This window comes from Schistocerca nitens, chromosome 9 (genome assembly GCF_023898315.1).
Source record: "Schistocerca nitens isolate TAMUIC-IGC-003100 chromosome 9, iqSchNite1.1, whole genome shotgun sequence".
In the NCBI taxonomy this organism is placed as follows: domain Eukaryota; kingdom Metazoa; phylum Arthropoda; class Insecta; order Orthoptera; family Acrididae; genus Schistocerca; species Schistocerca nitens.
Genome location: NC_064622.1, coordinates 352,738,272 through 352,744,271, shown reverse-complemented (window position 1 = coordinate 352,744,271; position 6,000 = coordinate 352,738,272). Strand labels below are relative to the sequence as shown.

General features: G+C 42.9%; 1 protein-coding gene across 1 annotated transcript in view; it reads left to right on the top strand.

Annotated features, from left to right (window-relative positions):
• Window positions 1–976: 976 nt before the first annotated feature.
• The window catches only part of LOC126203663 (fatty acyl-CoA reductase 1-like), a 169,486-nt gene continuing 164,462 nt past the window's right edge, over window positions 977–6,000 (top strand). The window contains exon 1 of the mRNA XM_049938030.1: window positions 977–1,025. The gene's annotated coding sequence lies outside the window, so the exon portion shown is untranslated. The remainder of the gene's footprint in view (window positions 1,026–6,000) is intronic.

Below are 6,000 nucleotides of genomic sequence, written 5' to 3'. Positions count from 1 at the left end.
GTGATAATATAAATTTCCATTCTCGGATAGCTGGGACTTTGTACAGTAAGCGAAGAAAAAGTTAATGGGATACGTTGAATAGTCATGACGAATGTGAATGAATCAAATTTGTGTTCTTTTTCAAGTTGTCTTCAAATATATAAGTAATCCACTAACTTTTAGCCGCACGACCCATGAAACACCTTTCCAGTTTCCAACATATACAAAAAATTATAATTTGTTCTTACGAAGAAATTAATTTTCAACTCCTCCACAAAATACCGTAATTGCCAATGTAGAGCAACTATTTATGACATAGTCTTCAATAAACATTTATTGACGTTATAAGCTACGTGTATTAAAACGAAAGCGCTTATTTGACAAATTTGGACTCCAAGCCAATTCCATTAGCATGAAGATACAAATTAAGACAAAAGTCTTGTGGCGACGTAAATAGTTGACAAGTAGCCTAAATGAAAATGTGTAATAACTTTGTGTCTCCGTGACAGACGAGTTAACAACATCTTCGCTTGACTGTTCTAATTTTTGTAAGCTCCCTCTGTTCCCGCACGAGAGAATTTTGTCCCTTGTTTTTCGCTGTTCATTAAAGTAATAAAGTTATAACACTTACGATGTCGGTATTCAATTGAGGATTATAGTTTTCAGGGACCGTATGTGGTCGCTATTCTGAATGAGGATGGCCTTGGATACGTTTCAGATTGTGACCAGATATTCAACAGCGCAACCCGACCTCAAAGATGTCACGCATTCTTCCCATAATAGACTTATGTAAAAAGAGAACAATACAACTTCAGTAGTTACGTAAGTAACGAATATCTTAACATAACATACAATTGGTAATGTGGCTTATACATGCATTGTGTCGGAAATTGCACAGGTAGCGAGTACCACTGGCAATTTCCATGACGCTTCAGGAGGAAAATGACAAACAATTAAAAGCAAAAGCCACACCGGCGGCTGTCGGGTTCTGTCTTACGCTGAACTACCGTGGCCTTCACAGTCGCAGGGAAGTTATAGCTAGCCAGGTAAGTGTTATCACAGAAGACTACTTGCATGTGGCAGGTGACTGTAATTAAAGTGCAGCTATTGCGGTTAAACTTGGAAGATATTCTAATGTGCCATTACGGAACCTATTTACGCTGAAAAAAAATTAGTCTCAATTTCGGCAACCAGGTGCAAATCTGGCGCTGTCTATGCAAGGAAGACGTATAGAAATGTGGTGTATCTAAAGGATTAAGAACGGGACGTGGACAGAAAAGTCGGCCGGAGTGGCCCAGCGGTTCTAGGCGCTTCAGACCGCTACGGTCGCAGGTTCGAATCCTGCCTCGGGCATGGATGTGTGTGATGTACTTAGGTTAGAGGTTTAAGTAGTCTGTTCTACGGGACTGATGACCTCAAATGTTAAGTCCCGTAGTGCTCAGAGCCTTTTGACCCATTGGACAGAAAACGTCAAACAAGTGAAAGGCGTAATTTTGATATTATTAACCGTCGTTTATACAATTTGTTCAGTATAAGCACTGGAGACGTCGACGAGATGCTGTACAGCGCCAGTTTTACACCTGGTGGCCAAAATTGGACTAATTTTTTATCCGCAATAAATCGGTTCCGTGTTAACGCAGTTGAATATCTACCAAGTTTCGCAGCCATGCGATAATTACACTTCACACTCTGTGAGTAGCTGCACTTTAATTATAACCACTTGGTATATACTGGGGAACTGTGTTCTGTCAGACAGGTTTAATTTGGCAGGGAGTTCAAAACACCGCACTTTTCGCCATTGAGGGAAAGATTATTCTTACAAAAATGCGTAGTGGTTTTCATCATTACTTTCTTGACTCTTCAACAAAGCTTTATTGTTAGACAATCAGCGATGTGATTGTAACATCACAGTTTAGCGTGAATTGAAATGTGTACAGTTTTAATTGTTTTATACACAGTGAGACTGGAGCTCACTTTGGGGGACTGTTTAGCTCACAGACAGTCGAAGGGAAAAGACTGGTAGTTAGAGCACAATATTACTTCCGTATGAAGAACGTCGGACAGAGCAGCAGTCCTGTTTGTATTTATTAGGACACAGAAATTGGGCGTTGCCTCTTGAAGGTATCTTTCGAGCTTTGATTTGCACAAATTTACGGGAAGTGTGACGATCCAAGAGTCAGGATATTTATAACGCCGCATATGTTTTTCTCTCAGCTCTCTTGTTCATTGCAATGACGTAATTAAGGGCACCATGTAATACGAAAACATTCATCATGTGAAAGTCAGCAATTTAATTTCTCAAATGACATTCTTAGACCCATTGATTAAGGCAATCATGAAGATGCAATATCTCTTGACTTCCGAAAAGCATTTGACTCTTTACCTTGTTAAAGGAAGTGGTTGCACGTCAGTGCCCGGCGAGGAACTATCTGAGAGTTGTCTTTGGTCAGTGCCACAGCCCATAGGAGGGTGGTGGGCCTCGGCAATCCAGTGTGGCTCTGGACTTGCTGGAGCCTCAGTGCTCTCGATGGGTCAAGCTGGACTTAGGCTCGTTCCCAGAGTACTGCATACGCCTGTAATCTGTTGTCGAGATGGTGTGAAGGCCGAAGATCCGACAGTAGCACAAAGGACAGTCCGAAATGCCCTCCACTGCCAAACTTGCATTCACGATAGTTGGCGGCAGTTTGTAGACACCTGTTAAAGTCACCATAGCATCCCGCAACTTAATAGGTTTTCCTTGATGAAAATGGAATGGCCCCACTCTGAGAACGAGCTTGTGGAGTGTGGAGGTTTTATGGCAGACTATGATGTGATCTGCCCTTACACTGCTGACCAAATGTGCTCTCCTTTTCTGAGCCTGTCAGCGCCCTCGGCTCCTCTACTGTTTAACTACAGGGTTTCAGAACATTCCTTTATGCTAAGTTTGCATCCTGAAACGCGTTCTTGCGACATCTCTAGGTAAAGTTACTACATTTATCCTCATTACAGTAGAGTGTTCTGCTCCCGCATAGTCTGATGAAATGAGTTCCCAGATTGTTTGCACTTGAGGCCACTTCAGGCATTTGGTTACGACACCGCTACGTAGCCGGAAGACGCGCCCCACTCGACACCTCAGTCGGTTTCTAACATAATTTTATTCCTGCAGTTACTTGCTATTAGGCCGGCCGCGGTGGCCGAGCTGTTCTAGGTGCTTCAGTCCGGAACTGCGCGACTGCCACGGTCGCAGGTTCGAATCCTGCCTAGGGCATGAATGTGTGTGATGTCCTTAGGTTAGTTAGGTTTAAGTAGTTCTAGGTTCTAGGGGACTGATGACCTCAGATGTTAAGTCCCATAGTGCTGAGAGCCATTTGAACCATTTGAACTTCCTATTCCACACTGCAAAAGTGCAAAGTGTCTAGAACCAGTTTAAAACGAATAATCAGGGCATGTGCTACATTCCCTACGCATCGCACCTGTAGCGACAGCAATGTATGTTGTAGAGTCGCACCGAGGCATTTAGCACCTATTCGTCCTGAACTCCTTACACGAATGGAATAGGATGAATCTGCAGTTCTGGTATAACTGGAAACGGTTACAAAAGTTGGTGCAGATTACCACTTCACGTTTAATGTGAGCATACATTCATGTTACAGGGCACTTGCCTCCCGATAATGCGCCGACGTAGCTACAAAATCGGTGGTCTATAACGTACCTGCCTCTGTGAATTTCTTACCCACGAATTTCAGTTTACAACAGTGGTATCTACTTTCCTACAGCGAAATGTTCCGTAATAAAGGCACAAAAAATGAAGTTAATGACAGCTTCATGTCTGGTTACATTACATTTTAATCTGTATAAGCTGAGGTAAGTTAGATGACAAACTGACGGATACCGATGCTGGTTCAAATGGTTCAAAGGGCTCTAAGCACTGTGAGACTTAGCATCTGAGGTCATCAGTCCCCTAGACTTAGAACTACTTAAACCTAACTAAGGACATCACACACATCCATGCCCGAGGCAGGATTCGAACCTGCGACTGTAGCTGCTGGAAGAAATTTGGGATGTAAATAATGTAAATAGTGAGTCTGCGATTCCACCGAATGTTCTCGTTCCACTGTAAAAGCTACGCTCTATGATTACAACTCATGAATATTCTACATTTGTCGCAGCAGTGGACCTAGCAGTGCCTAGGCACATTCATTTTACTCTCTTTTGTAGTATATTATTAAAGAGATGACAGTGTATTGTGTAATTGTGTACAACGTAAACGTATTATCGCAGGTGAGGAACACAGACCTTTTAATTATGTTTCCAGAGTGTGTGTGTTCTATTATAACGGTGCTCCTTTCAGAAAGTCATAGTTTGACAAATCTTTTAGAGAGCCTCTGGAGTTTCTCTCTGGAGTTTTTCTCTGGAGTTTTCTGCCCAGTATTAGATCCCTAACAGATAAGATTGATGGACGACACCGAAAAAGTTCTTCTAAGGGTAGGTCGTTTCGTATTATCGCGAAATAATGGCGAGAGTATCAGGGAAATGATACGCTTGTTGGATTGTCAATTAGTGAAACAGACATTTTTCATTCCGGTGTGACCGTTTCACGAAATGTCAATCACAAAATTTTTCCTCCGAATGCGGAAGTACTTAGTTGGGGCAGGGCGGGATTAGCCGAGCGGTCTTAGACGCTGCAGTCATGGACTGTGCGGCTGGTCCCGGCGGAGGTTCGAGTCCTCCCTCGGGCATGGCTGTGTGTGTTTGTCCTTAGGATAATTTAGGTTAAGTAGTGTGTAAGCTTAGGGACTGATGACCTTAGCAGTTAAATCCCATAAGATTTCACACACGTTTTTGAACTTAGTTGGGTCCACACACAGAGGGAAAAATGACCATCGTAACAGAATAAGAGAACTCAGGCGTCGCAAGTGAGCTGTTTTTTCTACCAAGTGAGAGTGAAACAGTTGAAAAAAAGTCTGGAAGTGGTTCAGTGAATCATCTCCCAAACACTTGACTGTGAATCGCAGAGTAGTCATGTAGGCCGGCCGAAGTGGCCGTGCGGTTAAAGGCGCTGCAGTCTGGAACCGCAAGACCGCTACGGTCGCAGGTTCGAATCCTGCCTCGGGCATGGATGTTTGTGATGTCCTTAGGTTAGTTAGGTTTAACTAGTTCTAAGTTCTAGGGGACTAATGACCTCAGCAGTTGAGTCCCATAGTGCTCAGAGCCATTTGAACCATTTTTTAGTAGTCATGTAGCAGTACATGTCGGTGTCAGATATGGACTGTGGGAAAACTGTATGAGACATGTTGGAAGCATTTGGATTACAGCAGTATGTCGAAGCTGATGTGCATATCGATGGGTAGGAATAAAGGTTGGTAGAATTATTAGAAATGTGGCACCAACTCAGTTAGAGAACCAATGGAGTGCTAATTGCCATGGTAGAACCATATCGGGTTCACCAAACGTCATTTTGGAAAACCACTGGGTAACCTTAAATAGAATGGCCAGATAATGAATTGCACCTCGTTGTTCCCGAAAACAAGTCCTGTTTATGAAGCGCAACGCTAAAACAGGTGCTCGATGTAGTAGACACGTAGGACGTCTGAGAAAAAGTCTCAGATAAAAGAGACTGGTTTAGAGCATCGATTCTGGGGTGTAGTGCTCGTTATCATAACACTGCAGCCAGTACATGAGAATCAAAAACTAACTGATGCTGGTAGAAACTGGAGAGATAAAGGATGGTAATGGTGTAATAATTCGCGAGGGAGACGAGCTCTGTAACACATCGATAACTTGCTATGTGAGGTGGTAATAAAGCAGTCTCGGTACGTATGTGGAGACTCGTAATTGTTAGAAATGTGCGAGGCATTTCCTATGAATGGTGAATGTGAAAAAGAATGTGCTACTTTTTTGCTGAGAAATACGGATTGAGAAGTGGACAATAGTGTGTTTATGTTTTGTCATAAGCAAAACTTTCTTGAATTGTTGTTGTTGTCTTCAGTCCTGAGACTGGTTTGATGCAGCTCTCCATGCTACTCTATCCTGTGCAAGCTT